This window comes from Bubalus bubalis, chromosome 1, assembly GCF_019923935.1.
Source record: "Bubalus bubalis isolate 160015118507 breed Murrah chromosome 1, NDDB_SH_1, whole genome shotgun sequence".
Taxonomy (NCBI): domain Eukaryota; kingdom Metazoa; phylum Chordata; class Mammalia; order Artiodactyla; family Bovidae; genus Bubalus; species Bubalus bubalis.
This window is the reverse complement of record NC_059157.1, coordinates 126,630,901-126,643,944: the sequence shown is the minus strand read 5'-3', so window position 1 is coordinate 126,643,944 and position 13,044 is coordinate 126,630,901.

Genomic DNA, 13,044 nt, shown 5'->3' with positions numbered 1-13,044 from the left:
CTGCCAAGGACACAGTAGGTAAGGAGTATGGAGACTTAGCAGCAAACATTGGCCCAATAAGTGAAAAACCCTTCACCAATACAATTTCTAATCAATCTTTTAACTACTCAAAAGAATCTGTGTTTAGACAGTTTAGAACATCTCCTGCCTCTCACAGTTGGGAGGCTCTGAACAATCACATGTGGCCGGAAAAACCTATTCAGGCAGGCTAGAGGATTTCCAAAGGAGTTTGTAGGTTTAAACACTGTCACACCCAGGACTTATTAACTGGAGCTGTAAGCTAACTCTTTTTTCAGAGAGAGGTAGTGGGGGACAGCCCCCGTAAAGTCAGAGGTGTAGGTGAAAGCACAAAGCAGAAAGTAGGCAGACTCAGGTTTGGGGGGTAGATGCTCGAGAATTTCCAGGGGGACTCCTGAGGCTCGATCCCGCCTCTGCGTATGCCGAGCCTCCTTCCTCATGACCTTTGTCACGGGCGGAGTTCCTCACGCTGGCTCCCGGCAGTGATAGAATTCCAGTTGAGCTATTCCAGATCCTGAAAGATGATGCTGTGGAAAGTGCTGCACTCAATATGCAATATGCCAGCTCCCGGCAGGTAGGGGTGAGGGTGGAAGTGCAGGAACAGAAGGGGTTCAGGGGGCGGTATCTCTCTGTGATTCTATAAATGTTCCTAGAAACGTTGGCTATAAAGTCACACAATGCTGGGTTTGACTTCTGTCTGTGCCACTGACTAGTTGTGTGGATTTGGCTTCAGTTTCCCCATCCTCACAGGTGCTGCTGGGCTCCGGCTACAAGATTAAAAGTGGAAAAAGCACTTTAGATAGTCTTTGGCAGATAGTCAGTGCTCACTAATTATTATTGAGAAAAATTCCTGCCCTCATCCCCTTTGGGCTTCCCTGGTGGCTCAGATGGTAAAGAATCTGCCTGCAATGAGGAAGATCCAGGTTTGATCCCTGGGTCTGGAAGATGCCCTGGGGAAGGGAATGGCAACCTACCCCAGCATTCTTTTTTTTTTTTTTTAATTTTCTTTTTACAGTACTAATTTTTTTAATTTTATTTTTAAACTTTACAATATTGTATTGGTTTTGCCAAATATTGAAATGAATCCGCCACAGGTATACATGTGTTCCCCATCCCGAACCCTCCCCCTCTTCCCTCCCCATACCATCCCTCAGGGTCGTCTCAGTGCACCAGCCCCAAGCATCCAGTATCGTGCATCGAACCTGGACTGGTGACTCGTTTCATATATGATATTATACGTATTTCAATGCCATTCTCCCAAATCATCCCACCCTTTCCCTCTCCCACAGAGTCCAAAAGACTGTTCTATACATCAGTGTCTCTTTTGCTGTCTTGTATACAGGGTTATTGTTACCATCTTTCTAAATTCCATATATATGCGTTAGTATACTGTATTGGTGTTTTTCTTTTTGGCTTACTTCACTATGTATAATAGGCTCCAGTTTCATCCACCTCATTAGAACTGATTCAAATGTATTCTTTTTAATGGCTGAGTAATACTCCATTGTGTATATGTACCACAGCTTTCTTATCCATTCATCTGCTGATGGACATCTAGGTTGCTTCCATGTCCTGGCTATTATAAACAGTGCTGCGATGAACATTGGGGTACACGTGTCTCTTTCAATTCTGGTTTCCTCGGTGTGTATGCCCAGCAGTGGGATTGCTGGGTCATAAGGCAGTTCTATTTCCAGTTTTTGAAGGAATCTCCACACTGTTCTCCATAGTGGCTGTACTAGTTTGCATTCCCACCAACAGTGTAAGAAGGTTCCCTTTTCTCCACACCCTCTCCAGCATTTATTGCTTGTAGACTTTTGGATAGCAGCCATTCTGACTGGTGTGAGATGGTACCTCATAGTGGTTTTGATTTGCATTTCTCTGATACTGAGTGATGTTGAGCATCTTTTCATGTGTTTGTTAGCCATCTGTATGTCTTTTTTGGAGAAATGTCTATTTAGTTCTTTGGCCCATTTTTCGATTGGGTCATTTATTTTTCTGGAGTTGAGCTGTAGGAGTTGCTTGTATATTCTCGAGATTAGTTGTTTGTCAGTTGCTTCATTTGCTATTATTTTCTCCCATTCTGAAGGCTGTCTTTTCACCTTGCTTATAGTTTCCTTTGTTGTGCAGAAGCTTTTAAGTTTAATTAGGTCCCATTTGTTTATTTTTGCTTTTATTTCCAATATTCTTGGAGGTGGGTCATAGAGGATCCTGCTGTGATGTATGTCGGAGAGTGTTTTGCCTATGTTCTCCTCTAGGAGTTTTATAGTTTCTGGTCTTACGTTTAGATCTTTAATCCATTTTGAGTTTATTTTTGTGTATCGTGTTAGAAAGTGCTCTAGTTTCATTCTTTTACAAGTAGTTGACCAGTTTTCCCAGCACCACTTGTTAAAGAGATTGTCTTTAATCCATTGTATATTTTTGCCTCCTTTGTCAAAGATAAGGTGTCCATATGTGTGTGGATTACTCCAGCATTCTTATCTGGAGAATTCCATGGACAGAGGAGGCTGGCGGGCTACAGTCCATGGGGTTGCAGAGTTGGATATGACTGAGTGACTAACACTCAACCTTCTTCATATAGCACTCTGAGTTCGGGGGTACCTATGGGATACTAACCTGCCATGCACTCGTGGCCTCCTGGAGTGCAGATTCATCTTGCTCTCCCTGCCCTCTGCCGGAGGTCTGGTCCCTGCTGCCATCTCCCTTTACCGACCACTAGATGGCAGGACGAGTCTAGCATCTAGCATGGGAAAGGGTCCCTGCAATCTCATCGAAGCTGGCTTCTTCACCAGCATCCATTCTCCTGCCCAGGGCACACTTCCAACTCTGATGTCCCACCAAACTGCACAAGGGGCAGAGACGATTCCCCGAAAGGAATTCGGGGCACTGTTAGGAAAAGGAAGTGTCTACTGGGCCAAACACTGTGCACTCTCCAAAGCAGCTGTTCCCTGGCAAGAGTCAGCTCCTGGAGTCCTCGCAGAAGTGAGCAGGAAGGCAAGAGCATAGACTTTAAAACTCCCCAGAGTATAAGCTGTTAGACTATTTCTGAAGGGCTAGTCAGCTAACGGTTACAAAAAAAACGTGCACACCCTTTGACTTGGCAATGCTTCTAGGAAACTATTTAGGTAAATAAACACAAATACAGATAACAATTAAATTTCCAGGATTTTATATGAAACTGTTGGCTCGTGAGTGAAAAAATGGAAATAAGCTAAATGTTCAGCATTAAAGGAATGGATAATTTAATTATTGAATAGTTTTAAATTTCCCTTAAATTTTAAATTCTTAAAAGCTAGAATTTGTAAATAATTTTACTGGAAAAAACATTATGTTTCAAGTGAAAAATGTTGGACTTCCCTGGTGGCCCAGTGGTTAAGTGGTTAAGTGGTTAAGCAGCGGCGGCCCATGTGCTTCTAATGCAGGGGGCCCCAGGTTTGATCCCTTTTTGGCAAATTAACATCCCATATCTGCACAGTGTGGCAAAAAAAGAAAATATTGTATGCAAAATAATGTTATACCTAGCTTAATTCCAGTTGTGTAAAATATGCAAGTATATGGTAAAATATTGAGAGGAAAACCACCAGGACATTAAAAGTGGTTTTCGTTGAACAGTGAGATTTTGGTTGGTTTCTACTTTCTCCTTTTAAGTTTTCCCTTTTTTCCAGGTTTTCGTAATTAAAATATGTTAGACATTAAAATTTTGTGTAAAAAAGTTCCTTTTAAAGTTTAACAAATATCATAGATGATCTTAATTCTTCCTTATGTTATGACAACTATAATAATTGTTATTTACTATGTACTAGCCACTTGCCTGGAAAATCCCAGGGACAGAGGAGCCTGGTGGGCTGCAGTCCATGGGGTCGCTAAGAGTCAGGCACGACTAAGCAACCTCACTTTCACTTTTCACTTTCACGCATTGGAGAAGGAAATGGCAACCCACTCCAGTGTTCTTGCCTGGAGAATCCCAGGGACAGAGGAGCCTAGTGGGCTGCCGTCTATGGGGTCACACAGAGTCAGACACGACTGAAGCGACTTAGCAGCAGCAGCCACTATGATAGGAGCTGTATGAACATTCTTGCACTAAATCTTTACACAAACACTATAAACAAGATTATCTTTCTCATTTTACAGATAAAGAAACATATTTTGAAGAATTTAGGTAATTTGCCCAAAGTCACACATTACTAGGTGGCAGAGCCAGGATTTAAATTCAGGTTCGTATGTATGCAAAGTCTGTGAGCTGTTCTGCATATCAGGACTTTGATCAATGCAATTCTCAACTTAAGAAAGAACTGGGTCATCGAATTCATTCAGAATTTAGTTGTTTGGAATTGGGGGCATATTTTTCTCTTAGAAATACTGTCAATGCTAACCCACAACACTGTATAAAGACCAGCCTCCAAAACCGGTGAAACCACATTACTCATTTACTGTGAAACCACAACTTTTGATAAGGTGTTTCTTGCTAACCCTTTCTCCCAGATGTACAAGCAAGTGAGTATAGGGGTGAGGACGAGTCAGTACTTGGGGATGTCATGAAAAGGCTGTCTCAAGCTGTATGTGTGAAAAAGGAGAAAGCAGAATCAAGGTGTGACCCAGGGTACAGCAAAAGCCATGACGTCTGAATGGCTGACTGTGTGAGGCATCCAGGATAGGAGGGGTGGGCCTAAGGGACAAAGCCCAGCCTAGAAACTTGGGAACCCTCAGGAGGGCTGGCTGTGTCAACTCCAAATGTTTCCTGGAGCCAGGCGGGTAACTTTATGAAGCAGCCAGATGTAACACAATAAAGGATGCTGGGAACCACAGCAGTGAGAGCCTGGGTGACCCAACTACACCACAGGGGTTAAGAACAGAATGTAGGAGAAACACAGTGTCACCAAGCATCATTGCTTCAACTGTTCCTAACATGATGGTTTTCTGACTTCAGGGTTTAATAGCTGCATCTTCCTATTTTGTAGAAGGAGAGGCACCTGGTGAGGCCGTAAGGACAGATCATGAGAGGAAGGAGCAGAAACAAGACTCTGGGGTCCCCGCTTTGTCAATGGGGAAAATGTCAAAGGCAAGGGCTGTGGGGGTCGGGGAGGAGCTTGTTGGCAGCAACTGCTCATGTTTGTATGTCATTACAAGTGAAGCTTTCTCTCATTGCTTCCAGCAAAATTTGGCCATGGGGGAAGAAAAAGAAGAAAGGAATTAACATTTGTTGAGAGTCACACAGTTTCATAATCATCTCATTTAAGTCTTATTATCTCGCTGAAAAGTTGGTGTACGTGGCCAAGTCTAGCTAGATGTTTACCAAACCTGTTTCCTCATCTTCCTGGGCACGCAGCTGGACCTCATTTCTCAGTGTTCTTTGCAATTCATTGCAGTGATAGATGCTAGCCTGCAAGTGGAAGGGATGCGGTGTGTTTGTAGGCCCAGCAGAAAACCTTCCACTTGCCATAGTCCTACATTTTCTCCCACCTACCTTTGGCTGGACATCTACAAGGCTGGTGACCTTGAAAGCCGTGCTTAGAAAATGGTGAAGTCAGATAAAGAAAGGATGCAGGCACCTATTTCCTCTCTTGGAGAAGAGCAGCCCAGAGACCAGGAAAACCTGTTGTGGACTTTATGAGCATCAGAAATCAGTTTCTATAATGTTAGAGCGAATGAGCTCTAACTGTGTGTGTGTGTGTGTGTGTGTGTGTGTGTGTGTGTATCACAGCCACTAGCATTGCTTTAACCAATACAGCATTTTAAACACCCATTTTACAGAGAAGTAAAATGAAGGTCAGAGAAGTCAACTAATTTGCCTAAAGTCACAAACTGAAAATGAAAGAAGTTGAACCCAGGTTTATCCTGTTCCCAAGCCCAGGCTCTTTCTATAAAAACATACTGCTTCCAAGAGAAACGATAAATGCCACAGTCATAATTTGTGATTTCGCACCTTATTTTAACCAGCACACCCACCCCCCAAATCTGATGGGTGCCTCCAAAATGCAAGCGAGTGGGAAGAAATCATGTATGACTCACCAAGATCTCGCTCTACCATCAAGTTGCAGAGGGGGCAAAGCACAGGCAGGTCCCGGGTCTTTCTCCTGAGAGCCAGGCCGGCGGCTGGCAGAGCAGCATGGGGCCTGACAATCCCAGGGAGGTTTTTCCATTCCCAATAGCGCTCTCGCTTGGTCCTCTTGTTCATTAACATCTGTGTCCCCTCCAATTCGGGCTCTGGCTTGAACTCTGTGAACTGCTCAAAGAGGCTCTTGCTACCTCTTTGTTCAGACAGACAATGGTTGCAGTAACAAAGAGGAAAATCAGATGCAGGTGAAAGTTTATTTTTAACGTTTCCGAGGCCAAATGGGGATTTCACATGAAAATCAGAGCCCTCACTTCCACCTGCTCTCGCTGAAAGTGGCTGGGGTGCTTTGGGCTGGCCAGGACTCCAACACGCTTGGATCTTTTCCAAGCAAGTGCACCATGGATGAGGTAGATGGTTCAGTCTTTCTGGGGCCTTCGTTTGGCTAGAAATAGACATTTTGTTTGAAGATGTTGTTCAGCTTTGGCTGACAGAATGTGATAAGCCTAGGAAAGCAGGCATGCTGCTCTGGCCACCCAAATATGTGAGGTTTCTTTACATTTTAGTCAAGTCAGACTGAAGCCTGAAAAAAAAGTGTAATAAAGTGAAAATTCTTGGAAATCAGTAGATGAAAAGCTCTGTTTGGAGTGGGCCCCTAACTCATCCCTCCTCTGTGGCTCCCCTAGAGGCCTGCAGGGAGCAGAGGCTGGGAGGCTCCTGGGAGAAACGTGAAGGGCCATCAGAAGTAGCTCCTCAGGGCACACCCACATTGTGCAAAGAGCTTGACTGTGTTGCTTCCTCATGTCATCTTGGGAGGTATGAGTCATCGTCAGCTGTGCTTGATCGATGAGTGGACGGGCTCTGAGAGGCGATGAGCCATCCCAGTAGTTGCAGATCACACCTGGGATTATACAACTCCAAACTCGCACACCTTTGGGCAATTGTCTACAGCAAAGGAGGCAAGAATATAGAATGACTGCAAAAACCATCTCTTCAGCAAGTGATGTTGGGAAAGATGGATAGCTGTGTGTTAATCAACGAAATTAGAACACACCCTCATACCATCTACAAAAATAAACTCAAAATGGTTTAAAGACCAAAATATACGATGTGACAACATAGAAGAGAATGTAGGCAAAACATTCCCTGACATAAATCTTAGCAATGTTTTCTTAGATGGGTCTCCCAAGGCAAAAAAATAAAAGCAAAAATAAACAAATGGGACCTACTCAAAAGCTTTTGCACAGCAAAGAAATCATCAATAAGTTGAAAAGATAACCTACAGATTGGGAGAAAATCTTTGCAGACAATGCAGACAATAAGGGGTTAATATTCAAAACATACGAACATCTCATACAACTCAATATCAAAAAAAAAAAACACAAGAACAAAAACAAATCCCAACAACCCAATCAAAAAATATGCCAAAGACTTAGACTTTTTCTAAAGAAGACATACAGGTGGCCAATAGGCACATGAAAAGATGTTCAACATGGCTAATTATTAGAGAAATATAAATTAAAACCACAATGAGGTGTCATCTCACACCAGTCAGAATGGCCATCATCAAAAAGTCTACAAATAATAAATGCTGGAAAGGGTGTGGAGAAAAGGGAACCCTTCTACATTATTGGCAGGAATGTAAATTGGTTCAGCCACTATGGAGAACAGTATGCAGCTTCCTTAAAAAACTAAAAATAGAGTTACCATATGATCCTGGGTATATATCAAAAAAACCCAAAAGCACTAATTCAAAAAGATACAGGCACACCCGTGTTAACAGCAGCACTATTTACAATAGCCAAAACATGGAAGCAACCCAACTGCTTATCAACAGATGATTGGCTTAAGAAGTATGCTGTGTATATGTGTGTGTATATGTGTATGTATGCATACACGTGTGTGCATGCTCAGTTGTGTCCGACTCTTTGTGACCCTATGGACTGTAGCCTGCCACGGTCCTCTGTCCATGGGATTTTCCAGGCAAAAATTTTCCTTCTCCAGGGGATCTTCCCGACCACCCAGGGACTGAACCTGCTTCTCTTGTATCTCCTGCATTGGCAGGTGGATTCTTTACCAACTGCGCCACCTACTGTGCGTGTGTGTGTATATATATATGTATGTATAATGTATATACACACACAATGGCATATTACTCAGTCATTAAAAAAAGAATGAAATATTATCACTTGCAGCAACATGGATGGACCTAGAGATTGTCATACTAAGTGAAGTCAGACAGAGAAAGACAAGTACTGAATGATATCACTCATATGTGGAATCCAAAAAATAATACCAGTGAATCTATAGACAGAACAGAAACAGACTCACAGACATAGAGAAGAAATATATGATTACCAAAGGGAAAAGGGAGGGAGTGGAGGGATAAATTAGTAGTATGGGATTAATAGATACAAATGACTATACACACAATAGATAAGCAACGAGGATCTACTGTAGAGCACAAGGAACTATAATGTATACTTTATAATAGACTATAATGGAAAATAATCTGAAAAAATATATAACAGAATCACTTTGCTATATACTTGAAACTAACACAATACTGTAAATCAACTATACTTCAATAAAAAAGATTATTTGACTCCAAAGTAAATTTTCCCCATTGTCCCATAGTGAGGACAAGCATTAGCTTTTTTTTTTTTTATTCTTTATTCAATTTGTTACAATATTGCTTCTGTTGTTTTTTATGTTTTTGTGTTTGGGCTGTGAGGCATGTGGGATTTTAGTTCCCCAACCAGAGATCAAACCCAAGTCCTGAGCATGTGAAGGCAAAGTCTTAACCTCTGGACTACCAGGGAAGTCCCACTTTATTTTCTTTTCCCTGATTTTTCTACCCACCAGAAAAACATGCAGAAATGGCTCTGTGCTTGCACTCTCTGGAGCCCCAGCGGTCATAGTTTTCTTGCAGAAATGAGGTAACCAGAAGTTGTGAGTTCATAGTAGCCATGACTGTAATACAGTGTTTCAAGAAAACAAAACAAACGCAAAACGGCTTGGTCTTCTTTTTCACTAAATTCACTTTACATTAAACTGGCCTTCGGGTACAAAATGGTTTTCCTTTCAGATGTCATTCTTTCACTGGCAGGTCTTGGGTGGGGTGTGGATTGAGGAAGAAAGGAAGAGGAGAACAAGCAGTCCCAAGGGCTAAGAGGTGCCTTCTTTTAGGACACTTGATGAATGTGCCTTCTTCTTCTTGCTTGTATTTTTTGTTTTTCTTTGTGAAGCAGGGGAAAGGTGGGGTGACCACCCAAGGAAAGGGAAGAGCAAGGATGGGCATCATGAGGAGGTAGGGTGGAAGTCCAAGTTTGGGGAGGGCCAAGTGCGTGTGTGTGTGCTAAGTCTCTTCAGTCATATCCGACTCTATGTGACCCTAAGGACTGTAGCCCGCCAGGCTCCTCTGTCTGTAGGATTCTCCAGGCAAGAATACTGAAGTGGGTTGCCATGTCCTCCTCCAGGGGATTTTCCCGACCCAGGGATTGAACCCGTGTCTCTGCACTGTAGGCAGATTCTTTGCTGCTGAGCCACCAGGGAAGGTTGGGTAGGGGCAAGGGTTGCCTGTAAAGCCAGCTCCATGAAGTGGGTGGGGCTGCTGAGACAAAGCTGACAGCTGGGGACACTGTTACATCCAAGGGGCTTATTGCCATCTACCTGCTTCCTCTCTGCTCTAAGCGCCCCCGACTGTCAGTCCCACCGGCCTCCTGGTGCTCGCTCCTTTCCCAGGGAAGAGGCACTCACTGAAGGTCACCAAACTGGTTCTTCCCAAATCCCCAACTCCAGCCAGTACTTTTTTACCCCATAGTGCCCCCTATTACACCATTTTCCTCACCGGCAACTTTTGTGAAGCTCAGCAAGGGCAAAGTCACTGCTGAATCTTCTCTTACAAGCTAATTTCTCCCTCTTTTTTCCCATTTTAAAAGGGCCATTGCCAGTGACCAGGAAGCCTGGAATGGAGTCCACATTGACCCTTCCTTTCCCGGGAACTCCCATAGTCTCATTCACAAAATCCTATCAGTCCTGTCTCCCCCATGCCTCTTGCATTTCTTACTTCTTTTTACTCTTTCTGCCTCCATCCCGAGTCAGCATCTTGTATCTGACTCTTGCATCTGCTCCTTGGCTGGTCTCTCTATAGACTCTTTCCTCTTCAGACTATCATCCCATATCCATTTATTATTCATTCATCAAAAATATATTTATTGAGCACCCACAAAGTGCCAGGTAATGTATTGGACACAAGATATACCAGTGAGTAAGACAAACATGGTCCAGTTGCAATTGTCAGGCAATTACGGTGCCTGAGGGTGAGTGTGTTGATGGAACGGGTACAAGCTGCTAGGGAATGCCTCAGGGAGTCCAAGTCCAGATGAGGAGAAGTGTTAGGGAGGTCTGCACACTGCTGCCAGACTTATTTTCATAAAATAACAATTTTATCCTGTTTTAACCACAATGGGCCTCCGATTACTTTTGCTTCTTCAGGTCTGCAAAGGGATGAATGTTTCCTAACCCTCAAATTCATGTGTGGAAACTCTAGCCCCCAGTGTGATATTATTAGGAGGTTAGGGCCTTTGGGAAGTGATTGGGTCATGAGGGCAGAGCACTCAGGAAAGGGATTAGTGCCTTTATAACAGAGACCCCAGAAAGCTCTTTTGCCCTATTTCTGTCGTGTGAAGACACAACGAGAAGTCAGCAGTCTGCAACCCAGAAGAGGGCTCTCAGCTGAAGCTGACCCAATGGGCTTGCCAATCTCAGACTTCCAGCTTCCAGAATGGGGAGAAATAAATTTCTGTTGTTTATAAGCCACCCAGTCTTTGGTACTTTATTGTAGCAGCATGAAAAAACAAGGGTCAAACTTTGCACACTGAGATCCTAAGCCCTCCCTCCTCAGCCCAGCCTTATCCCCAGGACTCTGCTGGCAGAGGCAGCAATCATAGCCATAGCAGAATAGAGAAGCTTCCTTGTGACTGTATGCGCCTCAGGTCCTCTTCTAAGTGCTTCTCCCATGCTCACTGTCACAGCATTCTCTTGGAGGGTAACAGTTCCTATCACTAGTGTCTCCTCATTTACAGGTGAGGAAATGGAGACACGGAGAGGGGGCTAAATGGCAGAATCTGGGTTCAAATTCTGGCCATGTGGCTCCAGGTCTGACACACGACCACAATGCCCCTGCCTGTGTAACTCAGCCCCATGGATCTTAGACTTCCTATCAGTTCAGTTCAGTCGCTCAGTCGTGTCCGACTCGTTGCGACCTCGTGGACTGCGGCACGCCAGGCCTCCCTGTCCATCACCAACTCCTGGAGTTTACTCAAACTCATGTCCATTGAGTCGGTGATGCCATCCAACCACCTCATCCTCTGTCATCCCCTTCTCCTCCCGCCTTCAATCTTTCCCAGCATCAGAGTCTTTTCCAATGAGTCAGTTCTTCACATGAGGTGCCAAAGTATTGGAGCCTCAACTTCAACATCAGTCCTTCCAAAGAATATTCAGAACTAATTTCCTTTAGGATTTACTGGTCTGATCTTGCAGTCCAAGGGACTCTCAAGAGTCTTCTTCAACACTAAAGTTCAAAATCATCAATTCTTCAGTGCTCAGCTTTCTTTAAGATCCAGCTCTCACATCCATACATGACTACTGGAAAAACCATAGCTTTGACTAGATGGACCTTTGTTGGCAAAGTAATGTCTCTGCTTTTTAATATGCTGTCTAGGTTGGATGTAGCTTCTCTTCCAAGGAGCAAGCATCTTTTAATTTCATGGCTGCAGTCACCATCTGCAGTGATTTTGGAGCCCAAGAAAATAAAATCTCTCACTGTTTCCATTGCTTTCCCATCTATTTGCCATGAAGTGATGGGACTGGATGCCATGATCTTAGTTTTTTGAATGTTGAGTTTCAAACCATCTTTTTCACTCTCCTCCTTCATTTTCATCAAGAGGCTCTATAGTTTTTTTGCTTTTTGCCATAAGGATGGTGTCATCTGCGTATCTGAGGTTATTGATATTTCTCCCAGCAATCTTGATACCAGCTTGTGCTTCTATGATACACCCTAAATTCCCCTTCGGGGCTTTTCCCCTGGTCCTCTCTCTCCCAGAAAAGCCCTTCTCTCTCTTAGCAACCCCCCTGGCTTTTTCAGAACCACCCTCTATAGAAAAAGAGCGAAGTCTGGACTCAGTTCTGTGTTCCAGTCCCAGTTTCCAGCCGTCAAACCCCTTCTTCTCCCTGACTCTCAGTTTCCCCTTCTCTACAAGGAGAATATTACTGTCCTCCTCCCAGGGCCTTTCTGAGCACGATGTGAGAATAACATATGTGAGTGAGCTTTGCAAACTCTGAGCCCTATGCAAATGGAAGGGAGTTGACAGCATTTTCACCTCACTTTTCCCAAGGTAAGACTATTTCTGTACAGCCTGTACTTCATTATAATGACATTTGATTATATATTCCCTTGGGCACATGCCTTCATCTTTCTGAACTTCAGATGCCTCATCTGTGAAATGGGCATAATATCTTCAGCCATATTGGATGATTGTGGGAATTAAATGCAACAGTATTTTGAAAGGATTAGACACACAAGAATGTGCAATGTTTGTCTCCCAAACCTTGACTTTTCTCCAGCTGTTGGGGCTAAATTGTTTATGTCTCTAACTAGAAGAAGGCTGTCCAAAATCATTCCTTCTCTTTCCCTCCACAATTTTTTTTTTTTTAAATAAAGGAAAGGCACCTGTCTCCTTGGAGCTTCTGATTTAATTCAGCATCAACGTTTGGAATATTTATTTACCAAAGAAAAATACTTTCCATGCTCCTTTTGACCATGTCGCCCAGATGCACCGCCACCGGCCTCCCAAAGCCCATTCTGAAGCAAGAGCATTTTGTGAGCACAGCAGCGCTCTGTGACCCTCCAAGTGCTTGTTCAGCTGAAATCACTCGTGTCTGGCACAGACCTTCTCTTTTCATTTTGGCAGAAC